Here is a 19,855-nt window from a genome sequence, read left to right as displayed (position 1 = left end):
AGCTGATGACTCAAGGGTTTTCTTTAGACTAGACAATAGGAGCTGATCACTCTGGGTTCTGGGTGGTGTTTTCTTCCAGGGAGCTCACAATGCAACTAGGCTGCTTCAGTATTTGGACATCAATTAAGGATTCATTACTAGAATTGGTCTGATAACTGCTGAGCTGGGTGTGTGCGCAGGCATAGGTTCATTAGCATCTGGAGCAGAGATTCCCAGGATGCAGTGCTTCCCTGCTTTTTCTGGTCCCAGAATTCAGTGTGGTTCTCTGTTCTCCATTCTGTATGTAAATTGAGATGTCTTCCTGTCCCATCTTTCATGCAGATGAGGCTGGGGGAGTTGTCTTTGCTCTCCATTCTGTATGCTAATGGAGATGTCTTAATCTTGTCACCCTTGTCAGGAGGGGTCTAGGTGTGTCTCCCAACGACCTTCATTGCTCTCTGCAAGTTTTCTTTTTCTGATGGGTTTTGGTTTAAGCAGAGCCCGTGGGGAGGGGGAGGTGTCTTTCATGAATCTGGCTGGATACTGCACCCTGATTCCCCAGGAACACAGAGGTGTCTGGTATCATCTGGGAATCTGTTTACCACCATCAACCCAATGATCAGATCATTGATGCCTAGAATCTTTCCTGACGTGTTGTAATTGATTGGATCTCGATTTTAAAACAGTTCCCACATTTGCAGATGGAAATGTCAGCAAGTTGAGTGGATGGCCATTGCAAGCTCTGCTAATTATGCAATGTGGCTTATGCCCCATCTAACAAGTTCCTTAAACAATAGCTCTCAATTTTCATTCACATTGTTCTGTTTAGTGTTTTTCTCCAAAATACTTTCACTAATCATTTTGGTCAGCTTTGGAAAGTTAGCACTTTCAGTGCACCAAATATAAATATTGCGGGTGGGGACTGCCCTCTATTGGTCATAAGAACAGCCATACTGGATCAGACCAATGGTGCAGCCAGCCCAGAATCCTATCCTCCCACAGTAGCCAATGCCAAGTGCCGCAGAGGGAATCGACAGAACAGGTAATCATCAAGCGATCCATCCCGTCGCCCATTCCCAGCTTCCGGCAAACAGAGGCTAGGGACACTTCAAGAGCATAGTTTTGTATCCCTGCCCATCCTGGCTAACAGCCAATGATGGACCTGTCCTCCATGAACCTTAGTTCTTTGTTGGATCCTGTTATAGCCTTGGCCCTCACAAAATCCTCTGGCAAAGAGTTTCCCCAGGTTGACTGTGTGTTGTGTGAAGAAATACTTCCTTTTGTTTGTTTTAAAACTGCTGCCTATTCATTTTATTTGGTGACCCCTAGTTCTTGTGTTATGAGAGGAGTAAATAACACTTCCTTATTTACTTTCTCCATAACCGCCGTCATTTTATAGACCTCTATCCTATCCCCCCTTAGTCATCTCTTTTCCAAGCAAAAACTCCCCTCAGTCTTATTAATCTCAACTCATAGGGAATCTGTTCCATACCCCTAATCATTTTGGTTGCCCTTTTCTGTACCTTTTCCAATTCCAATATATCTTTTTGAGATGGGGGGACCCAGCTCCAGTATTCAAGCTGTGGGCAAACCACGGATTTATAGAGAGGCAATATTACATTTCTGTCTTGCTATCTATCCCTTTTCTAATGACTTCCCAACATTTTGTTCGCCTTTTTGACTGCCGATGCACATTGAGTGGATGTTTTCAGAGAACTATCCACAATGACTCCAAGATCTTTCTTAGGTTGTAAGAGCTAATTTAGACCCCATCATTTTAGATGTAGAGTAGGGATCATGTTTTTCAATGTGCATTACGTTGCGTTTATCAGCGTTGAATTTCATTTGCCTTTTTGTTGCCAAGTCACTCAGTTTGGTGAGATACCTTTGTCACACTTTGCACTCTCTTTTGGACTTAACTAACTTGAGTTGGTTTGTATCAGCTGCAAATGTTGCCACCTCACTGTTTACCCCTTTTTCCAGATCACTTAGGAGTATGTTGAACAGAACTGGTCCCAGTACAGACCCCAGGGGGACACCACTATTAACCTCTCTCCATTCTGAAAACTGACCACTTAGACCCTTTCTTTCTTGCCTTTGAATCAGTTACGTATCCTAGAGAGGACCTTCCATCTTATCCCATTTTGCTTCAGAGCCTTTGGGGTGGGACCTTGTGAAAGGTTTTCTGAAAATCTAAGTACACTGTATCCACGGGATCACCTTTATGCACATGCTTATAGACTCCCTCAAAGAATTCTAGTAGATTTGTGAGGCATGATTTCCCTTTACTGAAACCATGTTCTCTCTTCCCCAACAGATTGTGTTTATCTCGGTGTCTAATAATTGTGCTCTTTATTATAATTTCGGCCAATTTGCCTGGTACTGAAGTTAGCATTAGTGGCCTGTAATTGCAGGGAGCGTCTCTGGAGCATTTTTTATGCATTGGTGTCATATTAGCTCTCCTCCAGGCATCTGGTATGGAAGCTGATTTAAAAGACAGGTTACATACCACAGTTAGTTAGTATGGCAATTTCACATTTGAGTTTCTTCAGAACTCTTGGGTGAATACTATCTAGTTCTGGTGACTTAGTGCTGTTTAATTTATCAATTTGTTCCAAAACCTCCTTATAGAATAGTCAAGTCATGATCACTGGCCCCAGAGCAACCACGGCCATCCAGTCCAGTGATCAGTTCATCATTATCCACCACAAGGAGGCCCACAATAGAGTCACCCCTAGTTGGGTACAAAACTTTGTATTAGAAAAGTATCTATAATTTTTCAAAATCTCCAAGGACGATTTACTCCTGGCTAAGTGAGACCTCCCCTGTCTGTCTCCCAATAGGAAGTCCCCCGGGCTAACCTAATTTCTTCCTACAAGTCACAGACAGGTGCAAAAGGAGAAACATTTCCTGCTCTCTGGTTTGGATTCAGTGAACTATGCCAGCCCCCCACCGGTTCATCTGCTGGGCTGTGTTAGTTAGCAGATTGATCCCTGTCCATTCGAGGTCCTGGCATTCTCAATAACGTAAACCAGGTAATGATGTGTCTAATGCAGGGGTTCTCCAACTTCACTGCACTCCGACCCCCTTCTGACAACAAAAATTACTACACTACCCCAGGAGGGGGGACCGAAGCTTGAGCTCTCTGGAACCCCAGGTACGGGGGGGGTGGGGAGGGAGAGCCAAAGCCCGAGTCCCCCCAGACAAGGGGCTCGCAACCTGAGCTTGACTGCCTAGGGATGAGGCCCTCAGGCTTTGGCTTCGGCCTCAGTCAATGGGGCTCGGGCTTTAACTTTGGCCCCAGGCCCCAGCAAGTCTAAGCCAGCCCCGGTGACCCCATTAAAATGGGGTTGCAACTCACTTTGGGGTCCTGACCCACAGCTTGAGTACCGTCTCCCTGCCCACCACTTTTTGTACCCTCTCTCCCCTACCTCAGTGGGATGTAACCAGCAACAGGAACATTCCAGTCATACCCATCGTCCCCCAGGATTTCCCCATTTCCCCTCCCCAGGGAGAATTTCCATCTCCTCTTCCTTATTGCCCACATTCCGCTGCCAAGAGTGGTGTTGCTTCCCTTCACAAGTGATATCCTGCAGGGCACATACACCACAGCACAGCATTCCCCTGCGTCCACACTGGTGTTCCTGGCTTACAGATAACCCATCCTGCAGTGAGAGACTCCATCTCCCGTGTCCCTTTCTTCCCTCCACTGCAAGGTGCTGGGGGAGAAAGAGAACATGTCCCGAGGGCTGAGGCCCCATGGGATTGCTGGCGTTGCAGCATGCTCTCCAGGAACCCTCAAGCCTCTGCAGCATCAGAACAGCAGAGCCTGGATTGGAGCAAGGGAAAGGCCTGTTTTCCACAGAATCCTTCCCTCAGGCCTGGAGCATTTAGAGCAGAAATCCCTGGGGGAGTTAATGTTGCTCTAAAAAGAGCTGCCAAGGGGGGTGCAGCTTCTTGACACCACCACACAAAGGGATCTGTTTGTTGAGCTGCATAAAGCCCTGCACTGATTCTCGGAGAGAATTCCCCCGAGCAGTTGTGGGAGGCAGGACCTTATTCCTTACCTCCCCTGACAGGGCCGTGTGAGAGCTTGTAGGAAGTCCGAGGCAGCTTTCTAGAGGGTTAATTCAGAAATCCCCTGTGGAACCTAGGGGCTGCGGCCTACGGCAGGAAGGAGCCAGGTGGTGGTTGGAGAGACTCTAGGAGGAACGCTATGGGATGGCGCTCTGATCTCCTCTTCACTCTGCTTCTTCCCACCCCCACCTTTGGGGTAAGTGCATCACCTTCTCCTTACTGCCTGTGGGCTGGAAAGCAGAGATGGCAGGAGAGAGGTTGCCCATTCAGCCCACGCACAGGGGGATCCATTGCAGCTCACGTCCTCCTGCTTGTCCCAGCCCAGAGCAATGCCTGTCACCGAGCCTAGACTCGGTGACTGCATTAGTCGCCAACAGGGGAGTGTGGTAGGAGAGGACACAACATGCCTACACAGAACTTTTTCTGGACTGCTGCGGTGGTGGGGAAGAGAGGCCAGATGCCATCTGGCTCTTTAGGACTCTGAGGAAGCTCTGGGATCTGGAGAGAGGTCTCTGGAGCCTCGGAACGTGCAGGTTTGGAGACATGTGGCTCCTACCTAGTCCAGCGTAACCTGCCATGTTCCTCCACAAGAGCCATATGAACAGGCAACACTGCCTCTATTTCCTTGGCCACATGTACTGGGTGCTTTTTCTGGTGGCTCATCCAGAAAAGGAGGACAAGAGCTCACTACTGCTACCAGCTGAGGGAGTTGCTGGGTTGAGATCAGCTGGTAGAAGGAGGCAATAGCCCAAGAATCCGGGACTTCAAGCCCCTAGACTGACCTCTTACCTTTATAGACCCGCCCCCCCGCATCATACACAGCTATTTTAAAGTTCAGCGTGATAGTAAAGAGACCCCTTTTAGACCCTTCACCACACAAGAGAAAGCCTGCAGGATTTGTCATTAACTATTTATTTCTCCTCTCCTGGCTCCCAAGCTGCTTCTCCTCCCTACTGCCGCCAGCCACCTTCAAGTTCTCCCTCTTCTCTCCCCGGCTCTGCTCACTTGATTGCAGCAGCTCAGGGGATGGTCCAGCTTTACTCTTTCACTTCCATTCTTCTTCCCTTCTTTGGGTGGCTGCATTTGCCATTGAGCAGGCTGATGGAAATACCTGAGTGCTCGGCCTAGGCCAGGGGTCTCAAACACGCGGTCTGCGGGGCTATTTCTCTAGGTAAGCGTATCCAGGTCAGAGCTCAATGCCGTCCTGTACTGAACCCCCTGCCATGAGCCCACTGCCTGCACCCCAACCCTCTGCCACACCTAGCACTCCCTCCTGCACCCCACACCCCAACCTCCTGCCTGCACCTCAACCCCAGGCTGCACCCCAACTCCCTGCCCTCAGCCCCCTGCTGCATCCCACATCCTTCCTGCACCCCAACTTCCTATCCTGAGCCCCCTTCTGCATCCCCTACCCCTTCTGCACCCCAACATCCTGCCCTGAGCCCCCTGCCTGCACTCCCACCTGCACCCCAAACCCCAACCCTCTGCCACACCTCACACTCCCTCCTGCACCCCACACCCCAACCCCCTGCCCTGAGCCTCCTGCCTCCATCTCAACCCCAGGCTGCACCCCAACTTCCTATCCTGAGCCCCCTTCTGCATCCCCCACCCCTTCTGCACCCCAACCTCCAGCCCTGAGCCTACTGCCTGCATCTCAACTCCGGGCTGCACCCCAACTCCCTGCCCTCAGCCCCCTGCTGCATTCCACATTCTTCCTGCACCCCAACTCCCTATCCTGAGCCCCCTTCTGCATCCCCTACCCCTTCTGCACCCCAACCTCCTGCCCTGAGCCCCCTGCCTGCACCCCAACCCTCTGCCACACCTCGCACTCCCTCCTGCACCCCACACCCCAATCTCCTGCCCAGACCCCCTATGGCACCCTGCATCCCAACCCCCTGCCACTCCCTGCCACCCTGAGCCCCCGCCACACCCGTCCTGCCCGCTCTGGGGCAGGGCTGGGGACAGCGAGTGGGGGTGTCAGCGATGCGGCCCTCGGGCCAATGAACTAGTCCTCAGGTGGCCCTCATGGTCATTTGAGTTTGAGACCCCTGGTCTAGGCTCACAGGCCCAGCAGCTAAAGCCAAGCCCCACTGAAAGCAGGGGGAGATTAGCTTGTAGTGGCAGGAGTGGAGGCTTGGCCCATGGGGACCCAGGCACTGCCGCTGCTGCCACCTTCATGGTGAATCCTCCAACACCTCGCCAAAGGGCTCTTCCACATTCTGCAAACTGGCCTCACGGGCTGACTGTCTAAGAGAACAGAAACCCTTTGTTAGAGCCGGAGAGGCTCTCGCCACAGCTCCCTGAGGGTCACAGTCAAACACCTGCGAGTCTCTAGGAGGCTCTCAAGCAGTTCCCTGCTCAGGCACTTGGCACCCACTAGCAATGGTCTCTGACAGCGGCATTGCCAAGGCGAGTTCACCAGATGGTCCCTTCTATGGCTTCCTGAGTGGGAGGGAGGTTGGTCTTGTCATTTAAGGCCTAGTGTCAGAGTCAGGGCTCCTGGGTTCTCTGACTTTGGAAGTGGCTGGAGTCTAGTGGTTGGAGCTGGACTGGTATCAGTCCCACGCTTCCTGCCTGCCTCTGTCAGGGACATCGTGTGTGACCTTGCAGCCAGTTGCTTTCTATCCCTATGCCCCAGTGAACAGGGGTAATACTGACCCCCCCCCTCAGAGGGGCTGGCAGGGGCAAGGTGGGGCTCCAAGTGGCCCTCCCTGAATGTTTCAATCACTTGATGGTGGCAGCGCTACTAAGGCAAGCAAGGAATTTGAGCCTTGGGGAAGTTTTTAACCTAATCTGGTAGAAATAAGCTTAGGGGGTCTTTCATGCAGGTCCCCACATCTGTACCCTAAAATTCAGAGTGGGGAGGGAACCCTGACATGCGCTGACCTTAGAACCTAACCCCCACGTAAGATGTCACTCCACTGTATTAATTTTTGATAGTTTAGCGACACTCCAGGGGTAGGGGAGGTGGGAGGGGCTGGCCTCTCCTTTTGCCTCTCAGTTAGGGCTCAGTCTATAATCAGCTTGGCTAGGCCCCAGGCTGTGCAGCCCAGGGGAAAGCACCCTGTTACTGGCCTGCTCTGCCCACTCTGACTGTTCGTGGCCTGGGGTCCTTGCTCCCCATTTCACACCTGGTTTCCAGAGGGACTGAGGAGACACAGGCCCCACTGCCTGGAACTGGAGTTTGCTCGTTCTGGTGACTCTGACATTCAGAGGCTGACAGGTGTGGTGAGGGGGGCTGGAGAAACCCCACTGCTGCGGGAAGTGGAGCTAGAGACCGGAGATGCCAGGTGATCAAGACTACCTGATGCTCTCTTCATGCCCCAGGGGCTGGAGTCTCCTGCCAGAAATGCTCTCAGGAGTCCAGGTTCGAGGACGTCTCTGGAGAGCCCCTTCCTAGGAAGGAAACCAGGGTGGTAGGATGATGGAGAAGTCTCTGTCCCAGAACTGGGAGCCAGGGACAGGGGAAGCTCCCAGACAGTCTATGCATCGGGGATGCCATTTCTCCCCCAAGAGACCCACACACCCCAAGGAGGAAATGGCTCTTACTTCCATGAGGGACTGGGGTCTTCCATCTAAGCCTCTTTGAAAGCCAGCATTGCTTGCTTGGATGGGACAAGGTGACCTGTCCCCACTGCTCCCTGACGTGGCTCAGCTACAGGATGCGCCCGTCTGGGAGGCTGTGCCAGATCCCAGGGCCTGGCAGACAGCTGGGAAGGAGGCTCCTATTCCTGTCACACCTAGAGACCCCATAGAAGGGCCAAGAGGAGAATAAAGGGCAGGAGATGAAGCTAGCCCTGAGCCTCTGTCCCACCCCCACCTCCTCAAAGTGGAGCTTTCTGAGCTCTAGTGGGGCTGTGGCTCTGACACAAGGGCGTTTTTGCACCACATGGGGCAGGGAAAGCTCTGCATGGGCACAGCGGGAATGGGAGTGGGGTAGACCAAAGAAAGGGGGAGGGGAGTGGGTTCAAGGGAAAGAGTTCCTGCCTCATATGAAGGAATTTGGGGGGCAGAGGGAAGAACACTGCTCCACAGAGAGGGGAGAGAGTTTCTGTGAGTGCCAGAGGGCTCCATTTCCCCTTCCACTAGCTCTCCCTCTCCCACTCCGAGGGAGGCCACTCCCGCTGGCCCAGTCTGGTCCGGACCAGAGTCTTCAGGGTAGGAGTGGGGCCACAATAGGGCTGGACAGTTTTGACGGGGTTGGGACTCACCACCATTGCGCCTCCCGCTCATCGCTCCAGGAATTAGCTCAGTCCATGGGGAATGCCCTCTGCTGGCAGCATCCCATCCATCTCTTGTTCTCCGTTGGCATCTGGACCCGCATTGCTCACCACTTGACAGTGTCCTTCAGACCACTGCCCCTCTAGCAGTGCCCACTAGTCCATCCTCACCCCATTCCAGGGAGCGGGGGTTAGCAACAGTCCTTGCACCTTGCCTAAGTGGCCAACCGCAACCCTCAAAGTCTAGTCCCTTGTCTCAAGGGCCGGTTACAATTTGTTTCAGCCATCGGATGGCCAGGTGCAGTACTACCCAGCCGGAGATGCTGGTCTCCTGCTCTGGAGACAGACCTTCCCCCATGAAGTTCTGAGACAGACTACCTGCTGCTCTCCTGGGCAGCCATTATATAGGGCCTAGCCCAGCCCTGATTGGCTCTCAGTAGGCCCTTCCCTGATTGGCTGCTGGCTTGCACAGCTATTCTGGCCTACTCTAGCCCTCTCTCACATAGGGGATGGGCAACTGCCCCACCACAAACCCTCCCATTAAAAATGCTTACGGGGGAGGGGAGGGAAAGGTTTCTATTGCCCCAGCTTCCTTCGCAGCGGGGCCTGCAGGGCATCCCTTTCCTCTTGCAGGCCCTCCAAAGTCTGGCACCACGTGCTTCCCACCTCTAGGGTCTAGGTTCCCACTGTAGAATGCCCTGGTCCTACGTGGGTTCCTACTTCTGTTTGGGTTTCCACATGGGCCCTCCTGGCTCCTATGTGGGTTCCCTCATTTCGGTGGGGCTCTCTGCCCCAGCCCCTTTCACTCTAGGGGCCTCCGTCTTCACCACCTCTTCCCTGGGGCTGGTCTCTGACCGAGCACTTGTCTCGGACACTCCCCCTTTCTGCCTCAGGAGGCAGTGCCTCTTTAAATGTCCCCCATGGTGGCAGTGGAAGCACTTTCTGGGTCTTTCCCCTGCCACGTCCCTACTCCGGCTTGTTTGGGTCCTAGCCCTTCCTTCTGGGCTGGCCCGGGCCTTGGGAGTCCCGTAGGGCCACTCTCTCTTCAGGCTCCCTGGCTCCCCACAAACCAAACAAGCTGGGGGCCCCCCTGTTACTCTCACAGGGGGTGCCTTTTCTGGGTGGGGCCTCTCTGCCCCCTCCCAATAGGGACTCTCCCTCCTTTAGCGTCCCCATCGCCTATAGGCGAAGCACTTCAGCGTTTCCGGCCCCAGCCTCTTGCCCTTCATGCCGGATCCCTTCTTTGATCTGGGTGCCGCCCTCTACAGCAGCCAGAACAACTCCCTCTGCTGCTCGGCAAGCCGAGCCGCCCAGGCCCTCCAATAGAAGTCTCTTTTCTCCACCATTTTGTATCTCAGTGTGGCACAATCTGCCTAGTCCGCTTGACGGTGTCCTTCTTCAGGCCACTGCCCTCCGGCAGTGCCCCCTAGTCCATCCTCACCTCCTTCCGAGGCAGGGGGAAGCAGGTTAGCAACAGTCCTTGCACCTGCCTCAGTGGCCAACCACAACCCCCAAAGCCTAGCCCCTTGTCTCAAGGGCCAGTTGCAGTTTGACTCAGCCACCACATGTCCAGGGGCAGTACAAGAGGGAAGGGGGGGACCCAGGCCCACCCACTACTCTGGGTCCCAACCCAGGGACCCTCTAGTGGCAGCCTCCTTGCTCTCCCCTTGTCCAACTGTCCCTGGGCCTTTTCCCCTCCGGGCCCTCTAGGCCCTTTCTATCACGGCCCGCAGTCTGGAAGGTCTTGGGCCGGAGCTGTAGTATGCTCCCTTGAGCCTGCCCGGCACTGCTCTTTCTGAGATGCTGGTCTCCTGCTCTGGAGACAGACTTTCTCCCATGAAGGTCTGGGACAGACTGCCTGCTGCTTGCCTGGGCAGCCTTTATATAGGGTCTAGCTTAGCCCTGATTGGCTGGCTCTAATCTCGGCCCTGATTGGCTCTTATTTGGCCCTTCTCTGATAGGCTGCTAGCCTGTGCAGCCGCTCTGGCCTACTCTAGCGCCCTCTTGCATGGGGGTGGAGCAGCCGCCCCACCTCAGCGATCAGCTGTCGCATCCAGGTGCGGGGCTAGCTCCAGGCACCAGCGGAGGAAGCACATGCCTGGGGCGGCATTCCGTCCAGTCTTGGGGCAGCACAGTCCGGGCGACCTTTTTGTGTTTTGCACTTCGGCAGTTTGGGTGGCGGCAGTCCGAACATTGTTGTTTTTTTTTTTTCTGCTTCGGCAGTTCGGGTGGCGGCAGTCCAAGTGGTTGGGGATTTTTTGGTTTTCTTTTTGCTCGCTTTGGCAGTCGGAGCGTTGGTTTTTTTGGGTTTTTTTGCTTGGGGTGGCAAAAATGGTTGAGCCGGCGCTACTGGGCTGACGTCGCTCAAGTGGTCAGCCTCTCAACACAGTGTATCGGGGGTGGCTCAGGCCTGGGCGGGGCCCAAGCACCCCACAAACAACCAGACTTCAAGGGCGGGCCCTGGCCTGGGTGGAACCCTGGCAGCCAGCAAACAGACAGACTTGATAGGACTGGCTCTAGCCTGGGCGGGGCCCCGGTGGCCAGCCAACAAACAGTTCCTGTCCTGGGCTACAGCCTCCTTGCACCGTGTAGGGGGTCAGCCACCCGGGGTGGGGTGGCAGGGGGACGCGGTCCCACCCTCCTCCCGCGCGTCCCAGCCCAAGGCACTGGCAGGGTCAGGATTGGTTGCCCCTGCGTCGGGAGGGATCCAGCCGCAACACGCCGACTGAGTCGCGCCAGGCTCTGCAGCCAGCAGCTCCCGGGCTGCCCCTGGGCTACTTCCTGCCTCCCCGGCTGGGGTTTGGTAGCTGTGGCCTCCAGGCCTCTTCCGGCTCCTTGGGGTAAACCGCAGTGGATACTCCGGGCCAGTCCTCGTCCATACCTGGAGTTAGGGTTAGGGTTAGGGGCCTCTGGAGAACAGGCCAAGTGTCCTCCTCTGTTGCAGGCTGTCCCCCAACTGTGGTGCAGGGCCGGCCTTTTATATTTCCGGCCCCACGCCCCGGTCCTTATGGTGAGGGGGGTGGGGCAATATAGGCTCCGCCCTCCAAGGGCCGTGTAGGGGATCCCTCGCTCTCCTGCTCAGAGGGAGGCTACTCAGTCTCAAGAGAGTCCACCAGAGGCCCCGGTGGCCGGGCAACAAACAGTCCAACAGGCGAAGGGGGCGGGGCAATATAGTCTCCGCCCTCCAAGGGGCATGTAGAGGGGCCCTCACTCTCCTGCTCGGAGGGAGGCCACTCAGTCTCACTACACTCCCCGTTTAGAGGGAGCGGGAGTTGCTGGTTGCCTTGGAGGCAGAACTCCTGCAGCGCCTCCCGCACTTGGCGCAAGTGCCGGATGATGTAAAGTTGGTTCATTATGTTGGCCGTGACGTCCTCCTGCTGCAAGGGAACGAGGACCTGTCAGAGACTCAGAGGCCCTGCGGAATCACGGGGAATTAAGGGCACCTGGAACCAGCATCATTTCCACCCAGCACCCGAGCACCTCTGAGGGATGAAGTCCCCCTCCTGACCCCCAGAATGGAGTCTTTCTAGGGACCTCCAGTGGCAACCCCCCTCCTTGTAGGGGGAGCTCCTGCCACCTCCCACCCAGTGCCCCTGACAGCTGTTTCACCGCCAATCTACAGCTCAAGTTCTCCCGCCCCTCTCCTCCACCCCCACCCAGGTTGGGCAGGGAGGGGGCTCTAGTGGGGGGTGGGCGGAGGGATTATGGCAGCAGTGAAGTGGGATGTGGGGAGCTTGAGACCTTTCCCGAAGTCATCCCAGCCACTGAGGCTGAAGCCACAGGATGGCAGCCCTGGTGAATGGGGCAGATCAGCAGCCCCTGCTGACTGAATCCTCCCGTTCTCTCTAGAGCGAGTCCAGCCCTGCCAGCAGCAGGATGAGCTTCCCCGACCCATGTGCCTCAGAACTGCCCGGTCAGTCGCCATCACCCCTCAGTCTTTGGCCTCCCAGGCTGCCAGTGACGGGAACAATTCTGGGAGGTGGCGCGGGTGACAGGAGAGGCTCGCAGAGGGCACGTAGAGGACTCTGCTGCCCTTCCCAGGAACAGAAGTCCGTCCTGAGGCAATGCTTGTCATTCATTAGCCTTGCTAAAGAGATGGGCTGGAACTGCTCCGGGGACAAGCTGGCTCCCTCCTGCTCATGGAGGTGAATTCATCTCCCTTCCCAGGAGCAGCTGCTCTCACTTTCATTCCCCACCAGTTGCCTTGCTGCCAGGCCGGAGAATGGCCAGAGGATGGGAATGAGGCCTGGGCCCTGCCCCAATCTCCTGAGTCTAACGCAGCTGCTCACCTTGTTCCCCATCAGCTGCTGGGCTTGCCCCAGGAGGGAGTAAGTGAGGAGCAGCCCAGCCTGGCTGACACGCAGCAGGGGGTCGTGCATGGCCAGCACTGCTGTCTGCAGGAAGAATCTTCTCTGCCCCTCGGAGAAGAATTTGCCAAAGACCTGAAACCAACCAGATGTGAGGCTTCAGCAGATTGCCCAGAACCAGGCTCCAAATCCTGGCCTAGAACGGCAACTCCGTCGCGTGGCTCCAGGAGGCAGCCACCTGCCCTGCAGAGCTGTGCCATGCCCTGGCAGAGTGTCCTTACCTCCCCTACCCTGGCAGTGTTCTTGTAGCCCAGGAGCCTGCTGTCCTGGTGCCAGTCCCAGCACCAAAGGTCTTCGACCTCATGGATGTTCAGGTCTGGGAAAGAGAGAGACACATACACATTGGTCATTCTGGTTGCAGGGCTTGTGTCCTTCCAATCCCATTGGTGGCTGCACAGTGGGCAGAGCCCAACAGAACTGCGGGGGTGGTGGAGAACACAGAAAGAGATAGAGAGAGACTGATCCGCCAGCCGGGGTCACTCGGAGAGAAATTGGCTGGGGTCCCAGTCTCACTCGTCTAGCTGGGTTCCTTACCCCTCTGGCGCAGCAGGAGCTGGTAGAGCCGGTAAACCCCCTCCCTGGCCTGCTGGCTGATGTCCTGGTCTGGGTCACTGATGGACAGAGCCAGCTGTGCCACGTGGTGACCCATCCTGGGGAATTCGGCTGAGTTCTAATGGAAGGTAGAGGGAGAGGGGACTCCATCAGCATTTTCCTGTCAGCTCCCAGTTCCCGCCTGGGCCAGGACTCTCCTTCCCCTCAGCCCCTCTGCAGGAGATGCTAAAGGATAGGAGCTAGAGCTGGATCCTTAATTCTCTCTGCCCGCAAGGGAGCCCGGAGAACAGGGATACGGGCAGGGCCCTCCAGGAGGATTTGCTTCCCCAGCTGCTCCAGGATGACAAGAAGGCAAGAACCTGGAGCCTGCTCCCCTTACAAGCGAGAGTCGCCTCTTAACCAGGACAAGAAGAACTTAACTCAAGCCAGGCTCATTCTCTGCTCTGACTCTGCCTCCCCAAGAGGAACAGTCCTAGCCCACAGCCCCTGCAGCAGCAGATCCTCCATCCCGTTGGAGCCAGCCCCCCTACGCCTGGAGTCAGGAAGCTGGGCTCAGAGGCCACTTACGTCAAAGTCAGGGAGGGTGATGACGGACGTGAGCAGGGCCGCGCTGCTCCTGATGGCCCTGGCTCTCTCTTGTGGCACCCTGGACACGGTCCGGTAGTTAATGTGCTGTGGGGAAAGGAGGCAGCTCAGGATTGATGGGGGGGTGCATGTGTAGTGCTAATGGCCCCTCTCCATCCCCAGGGGGCTGAGACATTGTATGCCGTGGGGGTGGAATATCAGATTCATTCACCGCAAAGCTTTAGAAGGGGACTCTTGCCCCCAGGACGATGCTTGTATCCTGCAGGTCACAGCTTGTCATTGTCTCTCTAGATTGGGACAATGCTCAGTGTCGGGGCTGGTCCCATCCTCCCTGAACTCCTGATTCCTGAACAGCTCCCCAGGAAGGAGACAGACCCCTCCCCACTCCCTGGTTCTCAAGTCCTTGGCTGGGTGAAGGGACTGAGTGTGAGCACAATCCCCCCAGGAATCTTGGGGCCCGTCAGAGACAAGGGCTGATTCTCTGGGGCCCTCCTGTTTCTCTAGGAATGAGGTTGTGGCTCTTCTCTGAGGACCATCTTCTGGATCTCCCAGGAGGGGTTCAGACTCTCACTCCCCAAGCCAGCCAGCGGCCCTGTGCTTAGTGCTCGACACAACCAGCCAGAGCTCTGGGTGAAGACCCAGCTCCTTCCTCTGTCCTTCAAGGAGGAAGGGCCTGATCCTGCATTGCACTGACTGCCCTGACCAAGGACGGCCACTGGGGGCCCATCTAGGAGGACAGACTGGAAAATGGATCTAAGAGTGAAGGTCAAATTGCCCCCACTCCGCTCATCGGGCTCACCTCCAAGATGTAGTGGAGCTTGTCCATGTCTGGGGTCTTTGCCAGCAGGTTCCCCAGCATGGCGTCCAGAAGGTCTGGTATGACCCTATGCAGATCCTGCAAAGCAAGGGAGAGCCATGGGTTAGACTTAGGGAAACTCGGGCTACACCTGCCACAGGATGGGAAGAGGGGTCTCTGGGAAGCACTGGTGAGATCCCCAAACACATATCCTGGCCTCTCTCATTCACATCCCACTGCAGGCAATTAGCAAGTATTCAGGCAGGATGACAGCTTGTTCTTCAATCCATGATTTAACTGATCTACCTGGACTTGAGTGGTGCCTTTCTCCATGCCCAGGGTGAAGATGGCGTGCAGGGCGGCTTGGAGGAGGTGGGTCTCCAGCTCCGGCTCCAGGGCAGGTGTCATGGTGCTGGCAAGAGAATGGAGCCGGTATTAGACTGTGCAGTGCGGGGGTGGGACTGGCACCGACACGGACGTGAAACTGCAGGGAAATAGGCAGAGGCTGGCGAGAATGGAAACTGAGGCACCGAGCCAGGGAATGATAAGGCTGAGGTTTCCCAGACCGACAGTGGCAGGGCAGGAATAGCGCCTGTTCCCTGGACCCTGCTGCCCCTCCTATGTCTGATCCTGGGAGTCAGCCTCTCCCCAAAGCCATTGCAATGTGACTGGAGTGAAAAGACCACAGCAGCCAGGAGTGGGAGTGACCCTTCCCCCCACCTCTGCCAGAGGACCCCCCCCAGCTTCAGAGGTGAGCTGGGAGTGGGAGGGGCAGTGACTCCCAGCCATGGGCCTGAGCAGCACCAGGGTTAGGGGAACCGGGCGGGAGGGTCTCGGTACCTGAGGTTGGTCACAGCAATGAGGAAGTTGGCCAGGACGGCGCTGGGTGGAGAGTCAGGAGGAAGCTCCTCAATGATCTCCTGTGAGACCCAAAGGAGACAAAGGAGCATGTGAGATTTGGGCCTCACTGACACTCCCCAAGGAGGAGATTACACAGCCAGCAGGATCCCCCCAGCTGCCTCCGGCTCCTCCGATTCCTGCCCACTAGTTCTCCCTTCTCTTCTCCTCAATCTTTAGCCCCAGCAATCCCTGCCCTCAGCTGCCCTCCAGCACCAGCCATCCCCCAACCGTCGGCCCGGGGAGACCCCTGCCCCTCCCATGTCTCTATCTACCCTCCAGCTGCCGGGCGCCGTGTCTCACTCACCACAATCCTCTCCGCCACAGCCGCCTTCGAGCAGTGTGGCTCCAATGTGTCGTCCCCTCTCTGCTGGGCAGCGAGGCACGCGGGGTGGATGACATGCAGGAAATCGAGCTGCTGCGCCTGGTCCTGCGCCCACCAGGAGTGGGGTTAGGGGAGAGAGAGCCAGTTAGCCAGGGACCTCCCTGCCCCAGCCAAACCAGCTGCAGGACTTAGGCCTGAATGGGGGATAATGGGGACCCGCCTATTGTCCAAATCACCCACGACTCCTCCACAATAAGGGTCAGGAACTGGGACAGTGCCTGTGGGGGGAGGAGACCCCCATCTTGGGGGTCCCAGATCATGAAGGAGAAAGGTCCCCATTAGGGCCAAGACCTTCTGCAGGGGGCCGGGATGCTGGGAAGGAGCAGGACAATCTCAGTTTCAGAACTGCTGGGGAATGTTTGTACCTTTTCTCGGCCATGGAGCTGCTCTCGGATGTTCATGAGAGCAGCCTCCTCTGTTACTAAGTCAATCCATTCTTCCTCCTCCTCCTCCTCCTCCTCCTCCTCCTCCTCCTCCTCGGAGTGCCTGGCGGACGCTGCACCAGGGAGAGATGGGGACAGGGTGACGCCTGCTGCCACTCGGGGGAAGGACAGGGGCATGGTGCGACAATGTGTCCCCTTCCCACCTCCGGGACATAGGGCAGATTGGGCCCCACACTACCCCCTCTCAGTGATGTCGTCAGCTCCCAACTCCTTCAGGAGCCTATAGCAAAGAGACCCCCCACTGTCCTGGACTCCCTTGGAGGTGCCTCCCCTCCCCAACCCCCACGCAAAATGGAGCACCAAGGACCAAAGTGGCAGCATCTAGTGTCGGTGAGGTTCACATGGCTCAGGCCAGACACCTGGGCTGGAGACCCACCCCCATAGCACTGCTCGAAGGCCTGGGCCCAGGGTGTTCACAGCCTCCTCCTCACTCCTCCCTGAACCCAGCCTGGCTCCTCACCTTGAACGAAGCAGAAGCGTCCGTCGGCCAGGCTGCTGTCAGAGTCGCAGGCGCTGCTGCTGTCGGATGGGGAGCGGCCCGAGCTGCTGGGGCTGGCAGAGGGATCCTCCACCTCCTGCCCTGGGGAGGCTGGAAGGTCCTCACTGACCGAGCAGGGCGATGCCCCCTGTTGGAAGTTGGGGCTGGGCTCCTGGGGCCGCTGCTGCCCACACAACAACAAGCCCCAGAGCCACCCTGCCCGGTTCCGCCCCTGGACTGGGTCCTGCCTGCCCAGCCGCAGCCTGACCCAGCTCCATTTTGGCCTGGGAGGTGATGCTCCCACCTTGGCGCCTGTGCCGGGAGTGGGTTTCCTCCTCCAGAAGGCTGGGCACTTCCACCTCCTGGCGCGGCCGGGAGCTTCTTCCCCGCCAGCGGGGACGGAGGGGCCGCTCTGCTCCTGGGGAAGATGGTGGCTGCTTCCCTCAGGCTCTGGGGCCACCTGCAGAGCCTTCTTCCTGAACCTCCTCAGGAGCCTGGCCATCCTGGAACCCAGCGGGGAGCAGGCGTGAGTCTGGGGTCAAGGCAGCCTCTCACTAACCGGCCTGTTTGGTCCATCCCCATCCCTGCCCCAGCCGGAGCAGCTTCTGCTCCCCCCACAGGGGTGCAGGGAGGGCAAGCTACACACACTGGCAGGAGTTCATTGCATGCTCTGCTCCCCCTCAACGCTCCCCCTCGTCATCCCTGGGGCTGCAAGAACCGGGGAGTCTCGTCCTTTTCGAGCACTGGGATCAGTCACAAAGACCACTGGTCACTTTGGACAGGCAGCTCCCTCCTGCCACCGCAGACCACACTCACACCCCCCCACCCCCGGCCCAGGCTAGAGAAGGAACAGAATGCAGGCAGGGCCGGATTTATGCCGATTCGCCCGATTCCCTGGAATCGGGCCCCACACCTAAGAGGGCACCGCGTACTCACTCCGGCGGCAGTCGTCTTCCGGGGCCCCGCTCCCCTGGCCAGAGCGCCAGCTGGAGCACGGCAGCCTCGTACCCTGCAACCCAGGCTGGAGCACAGCAGCCCTGTGTCCCCGTGACCCTGACCGGAGTGCGGCACCTCCACGACCGCGGCCGGACCGCAGCAGCCCCGCAGCCCCGCAACCCCGGCTGGACCGTGACAGCCCCGCAGCCCCACGAGCCCGGCCAGACCTCCAGACGGAGCGCGGCAAGCCCCGCGGGGCCCCCTCCCCCAGATGGCAATCCGAAGTGCATCCCCAGGAATCGGGCCCCGCACTTGCTACAGCCAGCCCTGAACCCAGGAGTCCGGACTTCTTCTGGGAAACCATTCCCCACTTCAAAGTCCCTAGGCATAGCAAGGCCAGGGCCTCCTCGGTTCCCATTGATTTCCAGGCTCAGCAGCTCACCGGGTCTGGCCCAGCTCAGAGACTCTCCGCCTGGGGAACAGTCTCCCACAAGGGAAGGGCTGGGAGCCCCATTGCTGGGACCTTGCCAAACACACTGGAGATGGCTCTGGAGAAGCCCCTCCCCGGTCTGAGTGCAACGGGTTCCTGGGGGCTGTTTGCAAATCCAATCTCCTTTGTGAGAGATTCTCTCCCCCTCTTTCTGCCTCTCCCCGGACAGACAGGGGGCGACGCCGAGGAATCCTAATGCCACTCACTTGCTCTGGTGACGGAGCGACGGATGGAGGATGTTCAGGGTCGACCCTCGCCCTTCTCCTCACTCTCCAAGCCCAAGGCAGGCTGGAGAGGGTGGTGGTGAGCTGAGGAGTTACCCTGCCCAGCAAGCAGGCAGGGTGATGGCACAGGGCGATCGGCTGGCTGTGAAAACAAGAGTCTGTCTTATTGCCAAGGGACAGAGAAACTCGGCCAGCAGCAGGGGGTGCTGGACACCGCCCTAGTGCGGGGGTGACAGCGCGTCCAGGATCCCCACATCCCAGCACTTTACACACCTTCCTGGAGCCTCCCAACTCCCCTGGGCTGTCGAGACTGCAATCCCAACCCCACTGATGAGAACCAGGCCTGGGGAGGGGAAGTTACTGGCTCAGAGTCATACCAAATGTCAGAAGAATGGATGGGACCCAGCAGGCCTTCTTTCCAGGCCCCTTCACTAACCACTGCTGCACACTCCCTCCCACAGCTGGCAATTACAACCAGGCCCTCACATCCGCTCCCCCTGCTTTGAGAGGGAGTGTGCTCAGCTGGAGTGACTGGACCAGGGGATTGGGAGTCAGGACTCCTGACTTCCATTGCTGGGTTTCCTGTTCGTTCCACTGCTGCGTGTTTTCCTTTCCCTGTGGGACTTTGAGCAAATTGCTCCCCCCTCTCTGGCTCTGTCCCCAGCAGTCAAATGGGGATTTAATAATTTCCCACTATTGGAAAGTGCTGGGAGAAGCCCCCAGCAAAAGCTGCTCTGACAGCGCTAAGCAGCATCTGCCATTGAAGGTGGGAGCGCACAGCCCAGGAGGAGGAGTGTTTGGCTCTGGTGTCTCACTTCAGCCCAGTCTAGAGAGAGGGGCCCAGCCATGGAGTCTGGCTCAAGAAGACCAAGTCTCCAATTTGTTAAGGGCGTTTTGAATTCCAATCCTGTGCTCCAAAGTGCTTGGTGTCATTTGCAAATTGTAGAAGCATGCTCTCCACTCCATTTTCCAAATCCTTAAGGAAAATATTGAATAGTACCGGCCCCCGGACAGATCCCTGACGGACCCAGTAGGTACACCCTCTCCGTTGGACAGCCAGACATGTAGAAGGGCTCTTGGAGTCTGGGCTTTCAACCAGCTCTGCACTCCCATTACACTGATTACATCTAGACCACATTTCCCTCGTTCGCTTGTGAGAATGTCCCATGGGACTGTTTCAAAAGCCTTAGTGACACCAAGAGAGATCACATCTACTGTTTACCCACCTCCACTAGGCCCGGAACCCTGCCAAAGATGGAGCTAGGATTGGTTTGGAATGATTTGTTCTTGACAAGTCCATGCTCACTAGAACTAAGAATCAAATTATCCTGTAGGTGCTGACAAAGGGATTGTTTAATGATGTATTCCAGTCTCTCTCCAGCTATGGAAGTGAGGCTGGCTAGTCTGTAAGTCCCAGGGTTCTCTT

General features: G+C 56.9%; 1 long non-coding RNA gene across 1 annotated transcript; it reads right to left on the bottom strand.

Moving 5' to 3' along the window:
• Positions 1 to 11,568: 11,568 nt before the first annotated feature.
• On the bottom strand, positions 11,569 to 13,292 carry LOC117886241. The gene is made up of 3 exons (XR_004647898.1): positions 13,178 to 13,292; positions 12,566 to 12,959; positions 11,569 to 11,653 (listed from the first exon to the last, which is right to left on the bottom strand). It is a non-coding gene; the product is annotated as an uncharacterized LOC117886241 (long non-coding RNA).
• Positions 13,293 to 19,855: the final 6,563 nt, after the last annotated feature.

The sequence above is a fragment of the Trachemys scripta genome, chromosome 12 (assembly GCF_013100865.1).
Source record: "Trachemys scripta elegans isolate TJP31775 chromosome 12, CAS_Tse_1.0, whole genome shotgun sequence".
In the NCBI taxonomy this organism is placed as follows: domain Eukaryota; kingdom Metazoa; phylum Chordata; order Testudines; family Emydidae; genus Trachemys; species Trachemys scripta.
This window is presented reverse-complemented; position numbering and strand designations above follow the sequence as displayed.